Here is a 25,970-nt window from a genome sequence, read left to right on the forward strand (position 1 = left end):
AATGTTCACAGTTTGTTCTGCCACATCATGCTGACATGAAAACAACAATTATCAGTTAAGAACGCTTTATACCAAAACCAGCGATCCAGATTTGCAGTATTACAAACCTACTGCAGCTCAGCTGATGCTCAGTGTCTGGACGCAAATCGCAGTCAATAGAGACGGGCCCCTTTGCGAGTAAGCTTCATCGCTTTTGTTATGATTAGATTGCCTACATATGCGTAAACACTTACGAGCAAATGTGGTACACGCGGCAGCCACAGAAAGGTGCGAATTTCCGCGTAATGTACCATTACTGAGTTCATTGTTTGTAAAAACGAGCCTCAACTTGCTGCAACCAGCAATTAATTAATCTCCATATGAACAAAACAGTCTTCTAATGAAAACGGCATTTGGCGATCGACCATCTTTATTTGTGTCATTATATCCTTAACTAACCCGGACTGACCTTGAGTGTTTTTTTTACTATTGCAATGAAATTTTACGTAGTTGTTTTGTACTCTGGAAGTCACATTGAAAACCTTCAATACTCCGTGATTATGGAGAGTCAAGAGGCCAAGAAATTTAAGCCTAGACGAAGCGCGAAGCACTATAGGAAACAGAACTGCTATACCATTCTCTAGAAACACGGAAGCTTAAGTCATTCTGCATGGGCTTCGTCCTCCTCTTCGCAGTTTAGTATTCTATGAGCACTACCACAGCACTTCCGAAATTTATTTAGAAATTGCTCGAGGGATTGCTCAGGGTTTATTACAGGGATGCTACTTATAACTTTTTTTCTGGAGATTCTTTAGAAATTTCTCCGAATTTTCCTTCTTCAATTTTACTCCTGAATCTATACCTGGAAAATTTCCAACGATATTTTAAAGAAATCCTTGTATACCCACAGAAGGTTCTCATGTTCTTCCAGGCATTCTTTTAAAGAAACTTAAAAAAAAATCAAAATTTTAGTCAGAAGGTCTCTAAAAAAAAGTTTATGAGAAATTCTTTCACGAATACCCTCAGGGGTATCTCCAGCAGTTCTTCCAAGGCTTCCTTCAGAAAGTCCGTCAAGGATCCCTGAGAAATTAATCGAAGGATTTTTTCAAGAATTCCACCAGTACCTTTATCTGCAATCTTTCGGCAGACATTCTAAGTTACTCTACGGATTTTTAGAGATTACTTCCTATGGATTACCTCCAGAAATTTGTCAAGAAATTTTTCCTTAAAATTACTATCAGAGTTTCACCAGAAGTGTCTCTCGATTTTCCTTTTAGGGATTAAGGAGGTATCTTAAGGAAATTCTTCAAACATCTCCCAGGAAATTATCTAGGAATTCCTCCGGAAATAACTTCAGACAGTGCTTCAATCAATTATGTCCAGGAATCTTTCCAAAAAATGTTCAAGTATTTCTTCTAGGAATCTCTAAAGATATCATTGGGAGTTTTATCATGAAGGGATTCCTTGAGACAATCATCCAGGAAATTCTGTAGAATTTCCATCAGATTCTTTTGAGAATTCTTCAAAATTTCTGAAGGAATGTCTAAACCAATTCATACATGAATCTTTGCAGGAATCCCAAGAGATATTGATACCGGAGGCACCGGAGCAATTCCTTGTAGAAATTTCTGCAGAAATCCCTGAAAGAGTTTCACGTGTAACTGTTGATGAAGCTCTTAAAAGAATTTCCAAAAAAAATCAATTAAGATGAATTTCTAAAATAAAATCCACGGAAAAACTTTTGCAAAAATGCATTAACAAAATTTCTGAAGAAATCGCCTTACGAAGAAGTCTCTGAAGATATTTTCTGACGAAATATAAGAAAGAATTTCTAAAAGAATCCCGAAGAATAGTTTGAAAAATCTTCAGGAGAATATCCGTAGAAATCTCAGAAAGTACACTAAAATATATTCCTAGAGGAATATCTGAAGAAATTCTTGGCAAATTCTTGAAGTATACCCAGCAGGAATTTTCGAAGAACTTCGTGGGAAAATATTAAAAAGAAACCTTATAAAGTTTTGGTGGAATTTCTGGAAAAGTTTGTCCAGTAATTAAAAAGAAATCCTTGTGAAATTAATCGATAAAACTCTTGGAAGATTTTCTGAGTGTTCCTCTAGCTCTCTATGGACATGTTCCTAGAGAAATTTCTGTAAAAATAATTGGAGAAACGCCTGGATAAGCTTTTGTAAAGATCTCTAGAAAAAAAATTATAAAACTCAAAAGGAATTCATGTACAGATTATTAGGAAAAAAATCCGAATAAATTCCTTAAGAAATCCGTGAAAATACATGGAAGAATATCTGGCGGAAATCATGAAGGAATCTCTGTATGAAGTCCTGCAAGAATTGGTGAGTGAATCCCTGTATAAATTCCTGGATACATTCTGGCGGGAAATTTCAGTGGAGTTCTTAGAGAAATTTCTTAACAAATCCCTGGTGGACTGCTTACTGTACGAATTTCTGAAAAAAAATCTCTGGAAAATTTTCTAAAACAACACCTAAAAAATACAAATGAAATATATGAAATAACCTTTGAGAGAATTTCTGACGTTATCCTTGTAAAAAAATCTCAAGGAATCCTTGGAGAAACTTTTCCAAACGCATACATAGAAGAAATTTTGGCGAAGGAAATACTTAAGGAATCCTACGAAAAATTTCTGAAGGAAACTTTGGAGGAATTTTTGAAGGAGTCTGTGAAAGATTTTCTAAAGAAATCTGTGGAGTTATTTCTAGAGGAATTCTAAACTATTGATTTTCTGAAGCAATTGCCGAACGCATTTCGGAAGGAATACGTGGATTATTTCCTGAGAGAATTTCCTTACGGAGTTTTTGAGGAGTTTATGGGGAGATTTCCGAAGAACCCCATTGAAATTTTCTAGAGGGGTACTTGGGGTCTGTTCCAATTGGCGAATTAAAGTTAATTTTTACTTAAATTTGTCAGTTCGACACTTAAACTTGACAGTAACTGAACTGTTCTCCTAAGGAAATAATTATCGAACTGTCAAGTTGAAATGAAAATTAATTTTAATTCTCCAAGTGGAACAGACCCTTGGAGAAGTTTCCGGAGCATCCTCTAGAGATAATTCTGAAGGAAATTTTACGGAGATTTCTGAAGAAACCCATAGTAGATGTTCTTAAAGAGCTTACAAAAGGAATCCGTGGAAGAAATCCCGACTAGAATAATATATCAAGTTTATAACACATTGAGTTATGATGTTATAAAAGTTTCATATAACTTATTATGTTATAAACCAGATGCAGGATGATGTTAAAATAACAAAAATTGTAACAAAAAGTACACTGGTCCAATCAAAATTATATCCTATTTTGTTTTAATAAGATCCGAATTATAACACAATATGATATAAATTTTAGCTTCAAGAAAACTAGTTTCTATCATATTTTGATACAATTGTTTTAAATGATGTTCTGAATGTCAAATAATCAAAACTAAATTATTTCACAATCAGTTATTGAACAACATTTATAACATAATATGATACAATTGAGTTATAATATTTTTAAACACCAAAGATGTCAAACATGATTATATCACAATGAGTTTTAAATATCATGGTTTGTTATAATTATGTTATATTTTTGTTAGAATCTTCTAGTCGGGATCTCTGAAAGATTTTCTAAAGGAATCCAGGGAGCAATTTTGAAAAAAAAAATCCAAGGAAGATTTGAAAAGGAGTTTTTAAATTTATTTCTGAGATAATCTCTAGCAAACTTTGGAGAAAATTCCAAAGGAGTGATATTAAAGAATTCCAGAAGGAACTCTTGAATGAATTAACAGAGAAATCAACGATGGCTTTCTTGGTAGAAATTTTGTTTTAATTCTCTGTAAAATTTCCTGAAGCAATCGCTTTGCAACTGCTGTAGGATTTTTACAGAAATCCAAAGAGAAAAGTGTAAAGATATCCTTACATTGTTTTCCAAATGCATATTTTGATAAATTAATGGACATATCTCTCATAGATTTTCTGCAGGCATCACAATAGGATTTCTGAATGTATGAATTTCTAGCCAACACACGATCGCATATGCTGTTGAATAGGATACTAAAGTGGAGGCGATATGCCTATACTTTACAGACGCTTAAATGGAAGCATGTATGCCTTCACTTTAGCATCATATTCTACATCATAGACGAATTCGTGTTGGCTGAGTTAATTTTTGAAGCAATTCTTGCAGGATTTTAAAATATAATAAATTGAGAAATTTCGGAAGAACATCTAGTGAAATTTTTTAATTATTTCCTGTAAAAAACTGCATTAATTTCTAAACAGAATTTCAATAGAGTTGATTCCGGAGATAACTGTAGACAATCCTTGGATGTTCATGGGAGGGAGCTTTTTGTATATTATAATATAACCAATTATAAGTTAACCCAAGTAACAATCTTGATTCTATTTGGTTTTATTTGTTTTTATGATAGTTTTATCGGAACATTGCATATTCTAGTTGATCTTATCGGAGTTTCAGCTGAGCACAACTATTCTTTGTCAATATGTGGTTTTATAAACACCTCCAAGAATACTTGAGGTTCAGTTCATAAAACCATAAACACAACAAGAATTGTTCAACTTATTTGCAGTTTTATAAGGCTCTTGTAGTTAACTTCAATCATCCGTTCTTGATCAAGAGCATAAGAACAGTTTGGTACATGAAAAAAACAATAAAAAAACTCAAGCATCAAATTTTGATTCTTATCGTTCCATTATTGCTGCCAATCAAGAACTCCTACCCGGAAACCCAACCGCGACGCGGATCGGTGCAGTGCCAAGTTCCTCCGGTTGCAGCATACGAAATGAGGTGGGTTTGGTCATGCAGGACGTCGATTCCCGTGCAATTCGGGTTCCAATCATCGATCTTTAAAATCAACAACTACTTACCTGTTGGAAATGCTGACCGGAGGAATGTGGCACTGTACCGCATCAAGGCCGTTATCGAAAAAGGTCTGCCTGATTGGCAACGGTACCGAGCTGATGATAAAATTAATCGGACGAGATTCATAAAATCCACCGCGGTGCGATAATTTATTGTTTGTTTACAGTTTGGCGTACATGATTTATTACGTTCTCGACGAAGTTTGCATAAACCTACATCAAGAACGTTATAAACCTGAGTACTCTTGAGAAATACTTCTCACCCTTGCTTAAGATGAAATAAATTTAAGACGTTCTTGATGGAGACCAACCAGGCTGCACTGAGAACGTTATAAATCCTAGTATTCTTGAGTTATGCTTTTAGCTCTGGCATGAGTTGAAAGAAGTTTAAGACGATCTTATGGTGATGTTGATTAAAACCATCGATAATGGACCGACCACCGGCCTAGACTTCAATGGAAGCCATGTTGAGAAAACTCATGAACAATGTTCTCATGACCAGGAATAATAACTTTAAATATTTTATTAATGTATTATAATGGAAGCGCGTTGCAATTTTTGGAAGTATCTTGCAACATATATACGATGAATTTTGCTTGGCATTTGGCCTCCTTGTTACACCACGAAAATATTTCCAATTTGTGTAATAAATGAATCCCAATTACAATAATGTGTCATTTTCATTGTGTTTTTTTTTCCAATTTATTTCATCAAACTTTTCTGTCGACATAAAAGCTGCATCAGCAACAACACTGACAAATTTACTATCGTTTTATCGTGCACTTGAAGAATTCTACAAGAAGAGAGCAATTCGCCTTGAGGACAACTTGGGAAGTACAACAAGTTTTAAGAGAAATTTAAAAACAACTCTCCAAGAGCATCTTAGGATGGGCCTCTTTGGTCTTATAGCGGGTTTATGGTTGAGTTGATGTTGTTTTGCAGAGCAATTTGGTTTATGCATGGTTTTAAAGCACAGGTGTTGAAGAATACTTCAAAAGCATCATAAAATTAGTTTTGTTACTTGGGAACTCATCTCTCTTAGCAGTTTCATGGCAATAAAGTAGCAAATATGATGATTGTTGACCAAAATATACCGTGCATTTGAAATGCTACAAAACTGCTGTCAGATTTTAAGTAGCATTTGAATTGTTAAAGTAGGGCAGTTTAGCAGTCGAGCTGCTATGATACGGTAGTAAGCAGCCCGAATGTAGATATAAAACAGAAATACGGCTTATTCAAATGATTATTGGTTACCTGGGTAAGAGCTGGTTACTCAATGAGTAACTTGGAGTAAACTCGATGACACCACTGAAGAAAATTTTCATTAATAATTTAATTGAACACGTCACCTTCAACATGAACTTGCCAAATACCCGCACATTTATCGCTGCGGTTATCTAAGCCCTTCACAAAGACTTCATGAGGTGAGTATCCCTCCTAAGATGTTATGATTTTCGCACCACAAAGGTGTAGTGCACGTTCAGCATGCCTGTCTGGGTCATATTGACCTCAGCATCCTACAAGGGTTAAAATGTGAGAGTAATTCTATGACAAACGCTACATTGACGCAGAGAAAATAGACACGGAATATCAAAGCAGCCCAAAAGAAACAATGACTACTTCAGCACAGGACCTGATGAGATCTAACCAACTTCTTCTCTGGGTGAGGTAAGAGATGCCCCTGTACGGTTCAGGAACATTAAGGTGATTATAGAACGAAGCCACACCTTGATTTTTCAAAAACACAAATCTGAAGAACCAAATGTCGCAAAGCGTTGGTGGTGACTAATCGATCAATTTTTCTGCGCAATCCGTTATTTGGTTCTTCAGATTTGTGCTCTTTAAATTTCGAGGTGTTGCTTCGTCATATCTTCACCTTAAGGTGGTAGTTTCTGAATGATCATCTTTTTGAATACAGCCTACAAAGTTCCTGCATCTTCCGTGTCGCTAATCACCTGCTAAAGTGGATGAGTTCGTGGGAAGTTATCAAGCAAGCTTCGTCAACGGTCGGTCGACTTCGGACTGAATCACCATCGTACGGTAAATCATCCATCCAGAAATGCCGTGAAGATCAGATCCCAACGGATCACTTGGTTATCGCGGCATTCGACAGTGTCGATCGCACAGAGCTTGAGCCTGTTCATAAATTACGTAGACTTTTTGGGGAGGGGGTCTAGCCAAAGTCTACGCTTCATGCAAATTTTGAAAATTCTGTATAGCCTGCGAGGGTGGAGAGGGGGTCTGAGATGGCCAAAAATGAGTCTACGTTGTTTATGAAAAATCATGGACGTGAACATATTTCCCAGGACAACATCCTTGTGAATCTGGGTTCAGCAAGCGTAAACGAACGATTCAATTATTCGATTACTCATATGCATGATTCAAGTCCTACCTCTCCCATGTGCTAACTAGAAAAAAAAGTACAATGACACCTGATCGAGAGCTACTGTTTTGCGTTTATTTCCGTACCAAAACAAACCTGTGGCGTGGCACCCACCCCACCCACTGAGGCTTCTCACTTCGACCACAGAGAACAAGGAATGCTAAAGAGAATGCGTATATATTTAGTTCCTCTGACGACGACGGTGTCGAGGGTGGTTTATTTTGCTAGTCGCATTGCGCTAATTGCGTTTAAACGCGATCGTGCACAGCCTTGAACGTAAATAATGACCCTCGCTGCATGAACGAGCGAGCGTACAACCACATCAAGGATTTCTTTGATTTTGACCAGATGACTGATGTTGGTCCTATAATTAACTTCAATGGAAATTTGTAGTGAATTTAGTACACTGATAGTGTAAGCCACATAGGAAACCATCACTCGAACCGAGACTCGAAAATACTCCTGGTTTTGCTCCAGGAGTTCTCCTTTCGAAAACAACATCACCTCATACCATAGGTCGGGTATAGTCCATAATCGTTTATCATGGTGCTAATTGTGCCGACAGAGAACGGCTAATTATTTCTGGCGGCTACACGTTGCAAATACTGCACGGTACGATTAACTCATCAAACACGTAGTCGCTATCGATATGTACATTTCACATACCTGAAGATTCTGCTTGCTAGTGATTCAGCAATGCTGCCGTGAGGGGAGTTTTGGCGCGAGTCATTGTTTGGACGGTAATCTTGTTTGTCAATAGTTTATCGCCAGGAAGGGAAGTGTGCTATTTTATTTATTTTTTTGAATTTTACAATATGCGTAGATTTTTGCGTATTGTGATTGATAAGTTCGACTTCTAGGGAATTAGAGGCATCGTAAAATTCGTAGTTTATACTCTGTGATTGGCCATTTCCAATGTACACGTTTTGGATGTACTTTACATTATTAGATCAATTACAGCGCGGGAAGATATTCTTTTGCATATAAAAGCCATGAATCATCCATGCAATCCATGAAATTGCCAAATGATCCTGATATATTTTCAATTTTCCATAGAAGCATACCAGAAAATCATAAAGCAGTTATTTAAATCCACGAAAAATTGTCGAATGGTCCCTTAAATTTGTAAGAATTATCATCAAAAATTCCAGAATATTATAAACTGCTTCATAAAATAGCTGAAACGATCCCTTGAATGATATAGGGGATGGCCAAACTGTTTGGGATAGGCAACTTTTTTTTCTCTCACAAAAAAAGTTCAACATGCTATAAATTTTCATAGAGAGCACCAAAAAATTTCAAATTTTGACTGTTTGTCAACCTATTATATGCGCATCATTGGTACAAATTTGGGCTTGATTGATTAATCTTTCGAAAAGCTAGATCCGTTCGAGTAAAACACTTATTTTTGGACAACTCATTTTTGAGATGTCATATCTCGGAAACCAATGAACCGAATTGTATGAAATTTTGAACGTACACTAACAATATACAAATGCTTCACAAACTATTAAAACATAGATACTTTTTGAACGTTGTAAAAAGTTATCATAGATTGACACTTTTTAGATTTTTCTCGAAAAAATGTAATATTTTTACGTCAATGTCAATAAATTTTTGTGTTGATGTCCAAAGATTTTCCACTTCTGTTCTCAAGTTATCTTCAATCAGATATATTAGAGCAGGCTTGCCCAACCTTTTTCGGCCGCGGGCCACTGGTGAAACTGCATACCAGTCGACGAGCCAGAAATAAAAAATCGTTAATAATACATTATTTTTTAACTTGATGATTTTGTGGCTATATCGGTCTCTTTCTACTCATAGTATAAGGGAGTAGAGATCAAAGTGGATAATGAAATGATAGATATGATAGAATTCGCTAGGTAGCGAACAATCTTTTCTGAGCATGGCTAGATAAAAGAAAAGAACTTTTTTGTAGTTTAATGTTTCTAATGAAATTTGAAAGGTTTTTTGATTTCTTACAGAATATTGGAGCTTGACAAAGTATTTAGGAAGTTTCAATAACATGTTTCAATGTAGTACCAGACAGAGCTATTCAATGGCACAAAAAAATCTATGAAAACTTCAAAAATTGTGATTAAATTTTTCATGTTTTTCCTAAATTAAGTTAATATCGTAATCTTTCCATTTTGTTTTACTATCTTATCAAGCGAATTTTCACATTACGCATTATTTTATTGTTAAGAATCTTTTACTTCAATTCTGTAGGACACTCAAACCAAATGCTTGCATATTTTTAAATCTTTTAAAAATTTTACAAAATATAATCTAAAAAGACATTTTATTTTTTAAAATTATTAAAATACATTTCCATTGAAAAAGGAAAATATTCATAATAATATCTCGCACTAAATTCTATTATTTTTATCCAATCGTGCCGCGGGCCGCACAAAATGTCCTCGAGGGCCGGATCCGGCCCGCGGGCCGTACGTTGGGCAGCCCTGTATTAGAGCCTATTTAGATTAAACAGTGGGGAGAACAAGTTGAGAACGCCTGTCGGCACCGGGTTGTCAGCAGCACATATCATACACACAAATGTTGTACTGGTGTTATGCAGCTTTAAACTGCAAACATGTAAATATATTCATCAATTAGGATATTATAATATACACTTAATAATAACTTACACGTTCGGTGTTTTGTTTAGGAAAATTTCATTCTCGTGTTCCCGATGCAACAAATGATTAGGCTAATCTAATTTAACTGTAAATAATGGTTAAATTATGATTCTGCTAGTATTTAAGATATTTATGTTTTAACCTCACTTTTGATGGATTTCTGTTCAGTACTTCACAGATCATGTTCTGTACACGATCTTTTATTCAATTAGATAACTGTAAACAATTCATTAGTTAGCATTGAAACTATAGATATTCTGCAGATTTGTTACTCTTTGCATGCCAATGGGTTATTTCAACTGATTAGGAATATTTTATCAAATTATTAGGCTTTAACAAATTAGTAATAATATGAGCACTTTCTGACCATGATTTGCTATCTCATGGTCGCGTTAGTTTTCTCTTCTTTTGCCTCTTCATATGTATGTCAAAATCGGTAGTCACGCGGTTATATCGTTTTTACAGATTAACTGACACAGCACAAGAAATCAGACGGCGTGTAGCAGTGTGGCCAGCGGCAACAACCACATTTAGCAATTTTTGTGAGGTATTGTAAATTTGTCTTATTTTCCTCTATATGGGTAAAAATTTCAAACTGGTATAACTTAATTCGCCGGGAGAAAATATTACATTTTATAACGTTGTATTAAGTATCAATATATTGTTGATAAACGTTAAAAAATTCATTCAATTCGGTTCACTGGTTTTCGAGATATGACAGCTCAAAAAAGTGTTTTACCGAACGGTTCTAACTTCGCGAAAAATTATTCAATCGAGCCCAAATTTGTACCAATGATGCACATATAACAGGTTGATAAACAGCCAAAATTTGAGATTTTTGGATGCACTCTATGAAAAGTTACAGCATGTTGATTTTTTTTTGTGGGAGAAAAAAAGTTGCCTATCCCAAACATTTTGGCCACCCCTGTACATCAAAAATAGGAAACGATCAATAAAAAATAAAAATAATCCATAGACAATATGCAAACGAACCATAAAATTTAGAAAATGATCTTTGGAAAATTTGAGAATGGTCCATAAAGAATTCTGGAAATATGGATCCAATAAAACAAGGGACGACTTTTCGGTAAAATTGACACAGTAGGTTTATGAATCGTTTCCAAATGTTTATGGATCATTTCCTCCGTTTTTTGAATCGTTTTCCTTTTTTCTATGGATCAAATTCGATTTTTTTTTATGAATTTCTCTAGGGATCGTTTTACTCTTATTGTTGGAGCGGTATTTTAGTGAAACTGGCATCACTGGTCAAATACGAAGAGCCGAGAAGTCAGTAGTTTAGCGAACAGTTGGAAGTAGAATACCTTTGTGAAGTGCGGATGTATACACTTAAATGTAAGTTCGAAAATATTGTAATTAGGTTATAATTAGTGAATAAATAAATCTATTTCACAGCATTGAAGCTGCTATAAGATGAAAGCTGCTGTCAATAGGTGTTTTTCCGTGCAAAGGTGGTGCTCCCAACACTAATGCATTCGATAAATTAGTGCATATGAGCAATTAGGGAAAAAAATAACAAATAGACAAATACTTCCACTTATTTTAGGTAAGACCTTTATAAAATTTAACAAAAGAAATATCATGCATTTTTTTATCGTGCGGTTCATTGATCTCCTTTCCATTGCACCAGACGCCACTATAAAATATCGTATACTACAGCTGACGATAACTCAAAACAGCGATCAAGTTACGGAGCCGTCTTGGCTACCGCCCAGCGGACTTCTCGAGTTAGGCCAAATATCCTTACCAGCAGCCGGCACATGGTGTCTGATCAAAGCAGAAACATCCGTTGGACGTGCGCACGCGAATGCTAAAATGTCAACACAAGTGTTTCTAAACAAACAATCCATAAATGCGATCGTCTCTTGATCGTCGCGGTTCACTTGTCTGCCTGCCTGCCTGTGTAGAATTTTCAGCTTACAAAGCAATTGGTGTGGTCTGCCTGCCTGTGTGTCTACGCTTGCATTGGGCAACTGGACTGTGTGGAGCCGTCCGTCGCCGTTGTTGGGTCGGGTCGGGAGGGATCCCGCCCGTTTTGTTTAACGTTCTGGCCAGAAGATCATTCCAGAACAGCTTTTATCGCCCTACAAACTCATTTGGTTTTGGCGTCGCGTGTGCCGATGCGGCACTTCGACTTCGTCAGAAACCGTTTAGACTACATATGAGAAGAGGCCAGAGCCGACGACACCACACGAGTAGATCAAATTTGATATTCGTGATATAACGGTAGGGTAGAGTACTCAAAAACAAACCCGTTGGGAAATAGTCAAAATTGGGGAATCTTCGTCTATTAACTTTCAATAGGGCGCTCTACCAGTGAAGTTCTAGACTGAAAGTAGTGAGCTGTATTTTTGTATGGTGAAATGATCAATTCTCCATTTCTGCAATCAAATGGTGCAAACAGCGTGGACTACGTATGGACTGGAACAAAATTATGAACGAGGTCTAAATGTTCTAAGACGACTACAAAATCCACGCCTTTACTTTATGTAGATATACGAATCCATAAGAACATATGTGCATCCTCTTCGTCCAATGGAAACCGTGGTAAAGAAACTATGAATGTCAGCGTGATCGTCTTCTCAGATTTTAACCCCAGTAAAATCGATTTAGAAAATAGAACTGCTGCAAAAGCTCAATCGGTGCATATTGGTGCACCGTCCTCTACCACCACTGCAGGGACCACAGCCCTGAACCCGTAGACGCTACGACTTCTAATTTCGCTGATTCCTTTTGTTTTGACCGGTTGGAGACAAGTCTGGCGAGTGTTAGCGAGCAAGGCAGACATACTTGTTCTTGTTGCCATGTTCACACACTGTCGTATCAAATTACCTTAAACTTTTCCTCTTCTGTGAACCGCCAAAAGAGACAGTATTAATACTTGGGAGGAGGTTCAACCTGTTGCTGGGAGAGCTACAGTTTTATTTGAAAATTGTATCACCAATTCAACAATCAGTATTTCAGATAGTGGTAAAATCTGGAAAGCATCTATGTGCAATACTACATAAGTGACCCGATTTTGTCAGCCCCTTTTCGGAACACCATTTCCGCTCCCCTCCCCTGTTTTTGTACTCGTGCGGCTAATGTCACCATGTATTTAGCTGTATCGTCCTGAGGAGCGCGGGTTCGATTCCCGTCACAGCTGCCAGCAAAAGTTTTCGGCTGTGCCACTGGGCGTTGCATTCCGGATAAAAACTAACCATAGGATGTTTAGTGAAAACCATTGCTGTATCATGCAGTGTTCCAGCTACAATAAAATTTATTGTAATGAAATTGTTCACTAAAAGCTTTGCACATTTTACCTACTGTACATTTACATCAGATTTTTATGTAAAAATATATTATTATACTGTTTTTCTTACGTTTGAATTATTCACTTTTCCGAGATATTATTTTTTCCGTGTATTTTTAAATATGTTTTTTCAATCTAAGATTTTCTCCGTGCTTTGTTTTCTTGATGTTCGTGACTTTTGGAAGCAAAGAAAAGGCAAATGAAATAAGTTTAAACTTCAATTCAAATTCAATAAAATGCATTAAGGCTCAAGCATCCGTCATCATTTTTCGGAAAATAAAAAGCAGTTTTCTCGCCGCAAATCAAATCTAGGATCATGAAAATATATTCACTGCATTATATTCCTCATGTGGAGTACAGTGAATATATTTTCATAGCAAAAACTTTTGTTTTGAACGAAAAAACTGCTTTCAAATGTTTGATGATGACGATGATTTCAATGACGAAAAGTTCAACGTTAATAAGTTACAAACCAGGTGCCCTAAGGACCGCCAAAGACTGCAAGTCCAAGAGGTAAGGCGAGAAAGGTATGTACCCAAGTAACACACATGTTATATATAAGTTACGACAGCGCAAGTTTTGGTTGTATAGAAGTTTATTTTACGTTATTTCAACACAATGTTAAAATTACGTAAAATAAACTTCTATACAACCAAAACTTGCGCTGTCGTAACTTATATATAACATGTGTGTTGCTTGGGTAGAGTGCGATGAAAGGAATGCGAATGTAGGTCATTCCATAGAAAGATGCATACCTAGTTCTGATTACCGTAAATCAATGGATGAGGTTCAACATGAACCTCTTTCTATTAGGTTTCAGGGGAGTTTTCTTTCTTTCCTTGTTTTGAACTTGTCTTCGACCACAATCGAATCAAATGCGATTGACGAAATTTATCTTTCATACAGAGCTATCTTTAGCATATGGACTAGACGAAGGACTGGACACTGAAACCACTTCTAATATAGGTTCGCCTGCTAGTTCGTCTGTGGGTTCGCTTGTTAAGTCTGAAACACATAGCTTATATTTGAATCGAGCTTGAAAGTCTCACGAGTTAATCTAATTAATGTTTGTTATGTATTTCAAGCTTTAGCCAAACAGGTGTCTCAAATATTGCAATAATAGTTAAGCACGCTGTAATGTTACTTATTTACCTCGTTACCCACTTCATGCAACTACCGTCTACCCCCGTTGGTTTGAAAGACACCTTATGCAAACCAACGGGGTTCATTTTTAATTTGAACGTCTAACAACTCTGTTAGCATCGAAAAATACACTACTGGCAACCTGATTTGGTGTTTTGTTTTGGTTCTGCGTTCCGTTTCACAACGTTCCATTAGCAGAATGACGTTTGAACCATTTTTAGTTTGAATGATGTGCAGATTAGAGGGGGTCAAACTAAGAAGTGTTCAGATTACATGCGGTCAAACCAACGAGGGTAGACGGTACATTAGTGGTCTAATAACACTTAGCGCGCTCGGCATAGTTCCATCATGCCGCTCAAAGTGTTGCCACAAATAATGCTTAGTTTGCAAAACCCAGTTATCTCGCTGGTGGGGCATGGGAGCCTAAGCTTCAACCCAGTCAACCAGTCATCGTATAAGATGTTAAAGTGGAGGCGATATGCGTACATTTTACATGTGCCTAAATGGGGGCATGCACGCATATGGCCTCCACTTTATCATCTTATGGAACATCTTATACGATTACTGGTTGTCTGGGAACTGTTAATGCAATTAGAGACTACCAAGACTGAAGAGTTTATACAAGCTATTCTGGAAAATTTTCAAAGCGCGTTTTAATAATGATGAACTTGATAGCTTCTAGTCCGACCTATCGAACAGAATTCTACTTAGCTTCATTTTTAGGCTCGTTTTGCTAGAAAGCCTAAGAAACCATTAACAGAAGCAAAATGATAAGATATCAGTATAGTATATGGTTTATGTAACGTAAAACAATACAACATAACAAAAGGGAGCCATTTACAAACCCTTTAATTTAATGTTTAGCCAGTATTTACTGCACATATTATTGTTTGAAACTATACATATACCATGTATCGTACCTTTACAGAATGATCTGAATCTATAATTTAGATACAAAAACACCTATCTCTGTTCCTTTATGTATGGATCAAGGTTTTTATATATTGTAAGGTTGAGCATGATGTTTAGTTTGTGAGGAAACGGAGAGGAAGTAAAATTCCAAAGGAATTTGAGAAGGCGGGGATTTGTTTTTGACATCTAAGACAACCTTACAATGTATAAATATCTTGGTATAGATTGTTGTTTGTAGGCTTAAGATGATTCATAAGGTCGTATGAAAAATTAAATAAAAAAAATTGATCGACCGCCCGTAGATGCTACTCCAGTATCAACAGACCAGCTACACTTACACAAGGAACCTATGATAGCTGCTTGGAATCTTCAATGTGTGAGTATTGATGATCTTCTAATTTTAGGCGACAATAGCGCCTGCTACGTCAGGTTGCAGGTCAATGTGGGAATAGGGAGAGAAATGACTATGCAATCACCTGTTGCCAACAAACCGCGGAGTTCACTGCATCTGCACAAGCTCATGCGGATGTCGGAGTGTTGGTGGGAAATTTTTTTGGCACAAATTCACGCATTGATGCATGGATGCCAGGCACAAAGTGATTGGTTGTGTTAAGATTAGGCTGACACAAATTTCGATTTTCTCTTTTGTCACCGAGGGGGCAATTTTGAACGAAATTCGACATTTTGAGGGGGGACTCTAATAAATTATTCAAGAAATTAAAAATTTTTTAAGTGAAAGTAGAGTCGCCGAAAAAAAAAATCTTAGCAAATCCGAAGAGTTTGATAATTTTGTCCACAAGTTTGGGTTATTTTTCATCAACTTCACCGCCCCCCTTGAGTCATTGAGCAAAGTGACAAAAGAAGAAAATTAGATTTGTTCCGGTCTTACTGTGAAGCGGCACAGTTTGCTCGGTTGCATAACTTATAGGTGTTATATGGATAGATTGGAAGTTGGAAGAGGAAGGAAAATGGCTTGTTTATTTTCAATCTGTTTCTAGATCTAGCGATAGCTATGAACATACTTGTAATGTATATGAAGAGAAGAGAGTATAGAGAAAGTAGATAGAAAGATACAAAGTAGGAAGAAAGGGACGAAGGAAAGGACGCAGGAATCTGAGCAACCGTGCTAGAGGAAAGGCTCTTTGATCAAGCCGATTTTTTCGACAAGCTGGCGATACCGATAAGGCGCTGCAAAATCCATGTTGACGCGATTGAATCTGGGAGATGTTATTTAATTAGATATTTCTCCTCAATGATTTCTCCAGAAATTCAGTTAGAACTTCTTTCTGAAAATATTTTATAGCTACCTCTTCAAAAGCTTAGTATCTATCTTTTAATTCCTCCCAGAGGTTCTTTCGGTTCCTACCAGCATTTTGTCAAGATTACTGCACGCTCAGAAATCCGTTCTGATGAACGTGAACAAACAAACGCAAATATGAGAACAAGCAAATATACACCGTGAACTGGAACTAGTTCCAGCTGTCAATATGGTCGTTCTAGAAAACGTGAACTCTAGTTCACGGTGTACATTTCTTATTGTTGTTATGGTTGCTATGCATAGTTCCCGTTTGTTCCCGTTGCCGTGACTGGGAATTCACGTATATCGGAACGGATTTTTTTGCGTGTGCATTTCTGAGAGCAATTTCATTGAAATTTGAGAATTTTCCAACATTCCTTAATTACGACCGATTTTGACTGAAGGAATCTTGCAGAATATCTTCCACAGGTATTGCTCCCAGAGTCCAAAGCGAGATCAGATTTTGTCGCGAGCTTTGTCTCCCGGGATACCTTCTGGATAATTTTTCGCCATTATTTCCGACGTTCCTCCCGGGATTTCTACATGAGTTTGTCCCGGGATATTTCTTAACAGCTCTCGCAAGATTCTCTTGAGATTTCTCTCGGAGTTTCTCCCAGAAACTTCCTTAGAATATTCTTTCAGGTGTAGCTTTCGAGATATTTGCTAGAATTTTCCAGGATTTATTTTAGATTACTGCCAAGATTTATTCTGGGAATCGATTTAAAGTTCCTTTCTCTAAAGGCTAAATTTGTAGAACAAATATTTGTGAATGTATATGACCTCATTGCTCCATGCTGTATACGAAATGAGACCGTTGAATAAGTAAAAAGTGCCATTGATCGTCGAAAACTTCTCCAAGAGCAGTTTACTGGCTACGCTTATGTCACCAAATGTCGCAATAATCAAACATTTTTTTATTGTGACATTCAAAGTATTCAAACTTTAAAAGTGTTAAACTTAAACAGCTCAAAATTTGACTGAGAACAGTTCAATATAATAGTTTAACGCTGTCAAATTTTGATAAGAATCGTTGCAGTATGTCCTAAGTGCACACGGACTTTAGGATTGTTGAAAAATGCCTAAATTTACTCTAACGCGGGTTAAGTTTTGATTTCTAGAAAAAAGTGCCGAACCGATTCAGATGAAATTTTTTTCACTCAATATGTATTAGGTCAGGAACCTACAGTAAAGTTTTCAGACGTTATTAAAAACTAACAGCAAAGTTAAAGCCAAAATATTTTTTTACAGTGTTGCATAAAATTCCAAAACTCTCATTTTGTTGCATCTGAGATATCTTCGCTAATGCTGTACCGACTTTTATGAAATTTTCATGGCATCATCTCCACATACTATACAGCAACTGTTTCAAAACTCAGCTGTTTGGATGCGTTCAATCAAAAGTAATACACTATTTTCTGTAGTGCTTTTTTCGAGTACAGGCCTTATGTTGTTCTTTACTGGCATATACCATATTTGCTATTACGTCGTAACGTACATGGGAAAATGGGAAACTTAGTAGATTCATCAACATTCTGCATTCTCCAATTTTCAATAATTTTTGGTAAATATTCCTAGAAAATCTTTAGGAAGAACTCCTGTAGAAAACTGTGTAAGAATTAAATGAAAAAATGAAAGTGGATAGTCGTGGTGGAATTTCGGAAGAAATCCGAGCAAATCCCAAAATAAATCTAGACCCTAATCCATAAACAAAGGAAACCCTAATCCCTTCTCAAAGGGTTCTTAAGATCACAGGGTTTACCAGAGTTTTTTTTAGTACCCATAGCAATAGCCAGGATATAATCTTCCTGAAACTTTAATACTTCATTCATATCATTTTTCAAAACCGTGATCTGATAAAGCTGTTACTTCCTATCATCTACAGGTATTTCAAATATACGTTGAAAAATATTCTTTAATAGTATTTTTCTCATTGGTCAAATAACATTCCTCCACTATTATATGGAAATTTTGTAAAAAAAAAAAAACAGATCGTCCCGTAAACTCACTGATAACGCTACTGTCATCACTTTTATGGGAAAAGTATATTTAAATGTTTTATTCAGCTTTTTATTCAAGCCAAATATAGCAATTTCAAACAAAGTTTTTTACTCAGAAACTATTTTATTTTAAAACTTCTAGAGCACGATTCCGAAATCAGAACATCAATGATTTTGCTCGTTAATATACGTTCATGAATATCAATTTATTTTGAAAATAAGTGTTATTGACTGGTTTAACCCTCAGTTGAGTATTTCGGTTTCCAGTGCGTTTGAAATGCGAAGGCCGATAATTAATCACCACAACACGTGAAAGTTTCCCGCATATCGTAACGCCCTTGCAGAAATCAATCAATAAACTTACACGCTTACATTTTCCCCAAAGCTACATGCTCTCACTCGACACTTACATCAGGTTAATTTATTTCCTTATTTTCGAACCCCCCATCGATCGGAAAACCGACTTATGAATCAGTGTTAAGCATCCAAACTAACGCATTTTCCCATTCTTCCCTCTCGAATTTGTTTCCTTCCAGCAGTTCGGCACCTTCGCAACCGACCGACGCAACAACATCCGCCCACTGCCGGTGAATTCACCCGGCTGGACCCACTCGAACAACATCCGGTTTTCAATGGGTTGACACGAGTTCTGCAGCTGCTTCCGGACGACGGGAAATAAAATATAGTTTGTAAGCGTTGCAGTCAGTCAGTGTGTGGGACTGCCCAGGCCACCCTTCGTACACGAACACGGACTTTGAAGGTGAGGATTTGAAAGCCCGAGTCGCAATTCCCTTTGTTGTGTCGCACCTGATGTCGATTCGGTATTCTAATTTTAAAGATCGAACTCTCTTTAAGTTGAGACGAAATAAGGGTATACTGTATCATGTGATGGAAAAACGGAAAACAAACAGCAACTTGAGTAGGTACGAGATGCGGTCATTTATTTTGCGGATGAATTCTCAAGTGCTCTTGATCTTCGACGTCGATCGTCTGTGGAATCCAGAACCACTTGGAGCAATATTGGCGATTCATTAGCCGGATCGCCGGGGTCAATTAACATTTTTCCTGATGATGCATTCCACCGTTGGTTGGCTGGCTGGCTGGCTTCTGGATGAAGAATGTGACGTTCAACTTTTGCGAATTTTTGCATTGCTGATCTCTGGCAGCGATCGAGATCGTAAACAATGTTTCGAAAGGTATTTTGTTGGAAAGGTATAGTTCAGATTGTTGGCGCCTAGGTTGAGTTTTGCTTCCATTTTTGTGCTGGACAATTAAGAAATGCACTTTAAAGGGCAAAGACAATGAAGATGGTAATTCAATGAAACTTAACACTAGACACTGGGCACACAGTGATGCGAGGAAAAAAACACATCAAATTATTTCCTTCAAACATTGATATTGCAAACCTAAACTTCAGCTGAATGTAATGCGTTGTAAAATATTGATCATAGGTATATATTTAAAGTTATGACTCATATCATGATGAAAGAGACGAAATATGGCAAACAATCACGGAATTCAGAATCACCTTTCGCATTGTTGTAGTAATCAAAGAACTTCCTGAAGTATTGAAGACCACCCAGCCAACACGAAGTCTCATATGATGTAGAATAGGATGCTAAAGTGGAGGCCATATACGCACATGCTTCCATTTAACCGCGTGTAAAGTGTACGCATATCGCCTCCACTTTAGCATCCTATTCTACATCATTTCTATGCGTGGTTGGGCACCAACAACAGTTGAAATCGCTGCAGATGAGTGCGAACTTTTACTGTAAAGCTAATACCTGTCTTCCAAGATTAGGTTGCACAACCGTTACAGACCGTTTATGCCATTCGAGAAACTTCGTTTTGAGATCAATCCATCCAAGCAAAACCGTGTGAAAAACCGATTTTTGTAAGTTATGGAATTGGAAGTTGTAGTTATAATCAGTGCTGAAAATGTCATTTCAACATATCTAATTTCATTTCGATTATATTTTCCGCATTACTCCCGTAACAGTCCCCCATGCGAATATTGATGAAAGGCTCATAACATTTCTATATTCTCTACAAAACTATGCTGTACTGGCCTGTAGGAAGTTATACCGCATCAGTAATGTAACGACCATCTATTGGTTACGCTTGTAGATCTTAAGGCTTTTACCCACGGAAGTTCTCGGATGACCTAGAAGATCGTTTTAAAGTAGTCCTCTACAAAGCTATGCTCCATGGACCAGTAGGACGTTACACCGCATCACTAATAGATCAAAAACCCATTGATCACGCTTATGCATCTTTTATGGTCTTTACTCGTGGAAGCTCTTGGAGGTCCTACAATGGTAGGAACTGGTTGAAAACTACGTTTCTACAGAACTTTGCCCAATGGACCTGTAGGATATTACACCGTATAAGAAATGTAAAAAACAATTACTTGATTAGGCTTGTAGCTCGTCAGGTCTTTACTCGCGAAAGTTTTTGGATGTCCTAGACCGTCTTTGAATACTAACACTCCATGACTGCATGGACCTGTAGGATGTTGTATTATCAGTAACGTAAGAGCAATCCATCGATTACGCTTGTAGATCTTAAGGCGCCAACTTGCTAAATTTCTTGAATAAACTGAATAAACTATGTTCTTGGACCTTCCGGATGCTGGGTTCGTCGTAGGGTGCAGTGAGCTCGTAATTCACTCTTCGCTGCCACATACCATTCTCTAGCACACCGCCAAATATGCACCCGACGGACGCTCGAATACTTCGAATGCGTGTATGTCCTCCTCGAGCATTGTTCAGGTCTCGTGTCCGTAGAGAACCACCGGTCATATCAGCGTTTTGTAAATGGTGCATTTGGTGCGTGGGTGATTCTTTTTAGACCGCAGCTTCTTCTGGAGCCCGTAGTAGGCCCGACTTTCGCTGATGATGTGCCTTCGATTTTCACGACTCACGTTATTGTTGGCCGTCAGTAAGGATCCGAAGTGGACGAATTCCTCCACCACCTCGAAGGTATCCCCGTCTATCGTAGCATTACTACCCAGACGGATTCGGTCTTGTTCGGTTCCGCCTACGCTGGTAGGCGCTGGTGTACTTTGTTTTTGAGGCATTCACCACCAGTCCGACCTTTGCTGCTTCGAGTTTCAGGCGGGTGTACAGCTCTGTCACCGTTCCAAATGTTCTGACGATAACTTTCATGTCGTCCGCAAAGCCAACAAATTGACCGGATTTTGTAAAAATCGTTCCCCGGCTGTTGAGCCCGGCTCATTGCATCACACCTTCCAGAGCGATGTTGAAGAGTAGGCGAGATTCGAATCAACAAGATAGTCCACCCGAGACCCTTACTCTGTGTTGTACACCGTCCATCGTTGCTTTAATCTTCTAGTCAGCTGTTTTTGTCAATAATTCCCCATAGCTCTGCACGGTCGATACTGTCGTATGCCACTTTGAAGTCGATGAACAGGTGATGCGTTGGGACCTGGTATTCAAGGTATTTCCGGACGATTTACCGTACATTGAAGATCTGGTACGTTGTCGGCTGACCGTCGATGAAGCCGGCTTTATAACTTCCCACGAACTCAATAATTTTAGGTGACAGATGACGGAAGATGATCTAGGATAGCACTTTGTAGAAAGCATTCAAAATAGTGATCGGTCTGAAGTTCTCACATTCCAAATGGTCGCCTTTCTTGTGAATGGGGCAGATTACCCCATTCCTTCCACTCCTCCAGTAGCTGTTCGGTTTCCCAAGTTCTGACTTTCAGCCGGTGCAGATAGGTGGCCAACTTTTCTGGGCCTATCTTGATGAGTTCAGCTGCGATACCATCCTTACCAGCTGCTTTGTTGGTTTTGAGCTGGTGAATGGCATCCTTAACTTCCCTCAGCGTGGGAGTTGGTTTATTTCCGTCCTCCGCTTCACTGGCGTCGTCGTTTCTTCCGTTGCCGTGGGCTCCCGTGCCTACGTTCTCCACGCCGTTCAGGTGCTGATCGAAGTGCTGCTTCCATCTTTCGAGCACCTCACATCCGTCCGTTAAGAGACCCCCATTCCATCCTTATCTCTCCACATTTCGGCTCATGGCACGAAGCCAAGCGGGATGAGTTGAGCATCTGGTAGAACTTCCGTGTTTCTTGGGAACGGTACAGCGTTTCCATTTCTTCACACTCCGCTTCTTCCAGGCGGCGCTTTTTCTCCCGAAAGAGGCGGGTCTGTTGTTTTCGCTTCTGTTTGTAACGTTACACGTTCTGTCGGGTCCCTTGCTGCAGCATTACCGCCCCCGCTGCGTTCTTCTCCTCCAAAACCGTTCTGCACTCTTCGTCGAACCATTCGTTCCGTCGATTCCGTTCCACGTACCCAATGGTGCTCTCGACTGCGTCGTTGATAGCTGCTTTCACTTTACTTCAGCAGTCCTCTAGAGGGGCCTCATCGAGCTTGCCCTCGTCTGGCAACACGGCCTCGAGATTCTGAGCGTAAGCTGAGGTGACATCCGGTTGTCTTAGTCGCTCAAGGTTGTACCGTGGCGGTCGCCGGTACCGTACATTGTTGATGACGGAATGTTTTGGGCACAGTTTAACAATCACCAGATAGTGGTCGGAGTCGATGTTGGAGCTACGATAGGTCCTGACGTCAATAATGTCGGAGAAGTGCCGCCCGTCAATCAGAACGTGGTTGATTTGAGATTGCGTCTGCTGTGGTGATCTGCAGGTGTAACGATAAGGGGGGCTGTGTTGGAAATAGGTGCTACGTATGGTCATATATTTGGAGGTGGCCAAATGAATGAGTCGGAGGCCGTTTTCGCTCGTCTGCTGGTGAGCGCTGTACTTTTCAATCGTCGGTCAGAATTCCTCCTTCTGAGAATTTCTTCATAGCTCCCGGGAGCGATCGCATATCGGCGAAGACACTTTAAGCTGGCCCCATGTTATCTACACAAACGTCGCATGAACTATTTCGGACCACAGTGACATCTGACTGTGTGTGAACGCTGGGAAGAAATGGCATCACTGTAAGTTGTTCTTAAAGTTCTATGCAAAGTTATCTCAAATCAAGGGCGTAGCCAGCTTTTTGGCCAGGGGGGGGCGAGCACCCTTACACTGAAAACCACTTTGCAGTAACAAGGAGTTCAAATACTTCATCATTAAAAAATAAAATAAAAGTGAAGTATGAAATATGGGTCATTAACAGGCATGGTTCAATGGAAAAATCATATATGATTATAATCCTGAGGAATTCCTCAAGATGTTGCTTCAGGAATTTCTTAACAAATGCCATCATGAATTTGAATTTTTCCAGCAGTTCCTCCAGAAATTTCTTTAATATTTTTCCAGGTTATTTTAATGTAGATATTCCAGCAGAAATTACCTTCGGAAAACTTGCAGTAATTTCGTTGGGAATACCTTCAGAAATTTCTTCAATAATTCCTCCAGAAGTTTTATTACAAATTTCTTCATACATTCTTTTGAGAATTTCCCCAGTAATTATTTACAAATATCATTCTTAATTCCACCAGAAATCCGTTTGAGAAGCTCCAGAAAATTTCTCCGGGAATTCTTTCAAAAATTCCAATCAAACTAAGATTCCTTTCCTTGAGCAATACCCTAAGAAAGTTTTGGAGAAATTTCTTCGAAAAATCCTTTAATGAATTCCTTCGGAATTACCGGAAATTTTTTTTTGAAAATTTATTAAGGAATTCCTTTGGAAATTCCTGGAGGAATATCTTTGGAAGTTGCTAGAGGAATGCAATCGGAAATTTTTAGAGGAATCAAATAAAAACAATTTCTGGAATTTATTACGAAAATCCTTGAGAAATTCTACCGGAAATTCCATGACAAATTCTTCAGAAATTTCTTGAGGAATGCCTTCATTTCTAAAGCTCCTTGAGAAATTCCATAAGACATTCATTCGAGAGTTCTTCTACGATTTCCTTTAGAAGATTCTTCGGGAATTCCTTGAGGAATTTCTTTGAAATAGATTTAGAATATTCCTTGCGGAACTCCATCCTCCGATTTTCGGGAGGAATTCTTCCGAAAATTCCTTGAGGAATACCTTTAAAAATTCTTGGAGGAATTCATCCGGAAATTTCTGTGAGAATTCCTTTCCAAATTCCAGAAGCAATTCTTTCGAAAATATTAAAAAAATTCCACCAAAAGTCTCATGAGATATCCCTTCTGGAATTCCATAAGGAATTTCTTTAAAAATCTTTCAAAACTTCCTTGAAAAAATATTTCGGAAATTCCTGAAGAAATGCTTTTTGTGATTTTTTATTTCCTAGAGGAACTTATTCGGAAATTCTTTGAAGAATTCCTTTAAAAATGCCTTAATAAGGAAAATTCGGAAATTGTTAAAGGAGTTCGTTTGGAAATTTTTTTGACATATGTCTGAAATGTCTTATGGAATACCTTCAGAAATTTCTTCAATAATTCCTCCAGAAGTTTTATTACAAATTTCACCATACATTCTTTTGAGAATTTCCCCAGTAATTATTTACAAATATCATTCTTAATTCCACCAGAAATCCGTTTGAGAAGCTCCAGAAAATTTCTCCGGGAATTCTTTCAAAAATTCCAATCAAACTAAGATTCCTTTCCTTGAGCAATACCCTAAGAAAGTTTTGGAGAAATTTCTTCGAAAAATCCTTTAATGAATTCCTTCGGAATTACCGGAAATTTTTTTTTGAAAATTTATTAAGGAATTCCTTTGGAAATTCCTGGAGGAATATCTTTGGAAGTTGCTAGAGGAATGCAATCGGAAATTTTTAGAGGAATCAAATAAAAACAATTTCTGGAATTTATTACGAAAATCCTTGAGAAATTCTACCGGAAATTCCATGACAAATTCTTCAGAAATTTCTTGAGGAATGCCTTCATTTCTAAAGCTCCTTGAGAAATTCCATAAGACATTCATTCGAGAGTTCTTCTACGATTTCCTTTAGAAGATTCTTCGGGAATTCCTTGAGGAATTTCTTTGAAATAGATTTAGAATATTCCTTGCGGAACTCCATCCTCCGATTTTCGGGAGGAATTCTTCCGAAAATTCCTTGAGGAATACCTTTAAAAATTCTTGGAGGAATTCATCCGGAAATTTCTGTGAGAATTCCTTTCCAAATTCCAGAAGCAATTCTTTCGAAAATATTAAAAAAATTCCACTAAAAGTCTCATGAGATATCCCTTCTGGAATTCCATAAGGAATTTCTTTAAAAATCTTTCAAAACTTCCTTGAAAAAATATTTCGGAAATTCCTGAAGAAATGCTTTTTGTGATTTTTTATTTCCTAGAGGAACTTATTCGGAAATTCTTTGAAGAATTCCTTTAAAAATGCCTTAATAAGGAAAATTCGGAAATTGTTAAAGGAGTTCGTTTGGAAATTTTTTTGACATATGTCTGAAATGTCTTATGGAATACCTTCGGAAATTTCGTGAGAAATTGTTGATAAGTTCGTTGAGGAATTTTTTCG

The 25,970-nt window shown here is 37.7% G+C and overlaps 1 protein-coding gene across 2 annotated transcripts in view; it reads left to right on the top strand.

The window, feature by feature from the left end:
• Positions 1–25,970, top strand: part of LOC109403193 (putative phospholipase B-like lamina ancestor) — a 65,092-nt gene that overhangs the window by 22,122 nt on the left and 17,000 nt on the right. Inside the window, exon 2 of one of the 2 annotated variants that reach the window (XM_029878858.2) lies at positions 19,088–19,311. The gene's annotated coding sequence lies outside the window, so the exon portion shown is untranslated. The remainder of the gene's footprint in view (positions 1–19,087; positions 19,312–25,970) is intronic. The other variant, XM_029878857.2, reaches the window with a different exon arrangement.

The sequence above is a fragment of the Aedes albopictus genome, chromosome 2 (assembly GCF_035046485.1).
Source record: "Aedes albopictus strain Foshan chromosome 2, AalbF5, whole genome shotgun sequence".
NCBI classification, from domain to species: Eukaryota; Metazoa; Arthropoda; class Insecta; order Diptera; family Culicidae; genus Aedes; species Aedes albopictus.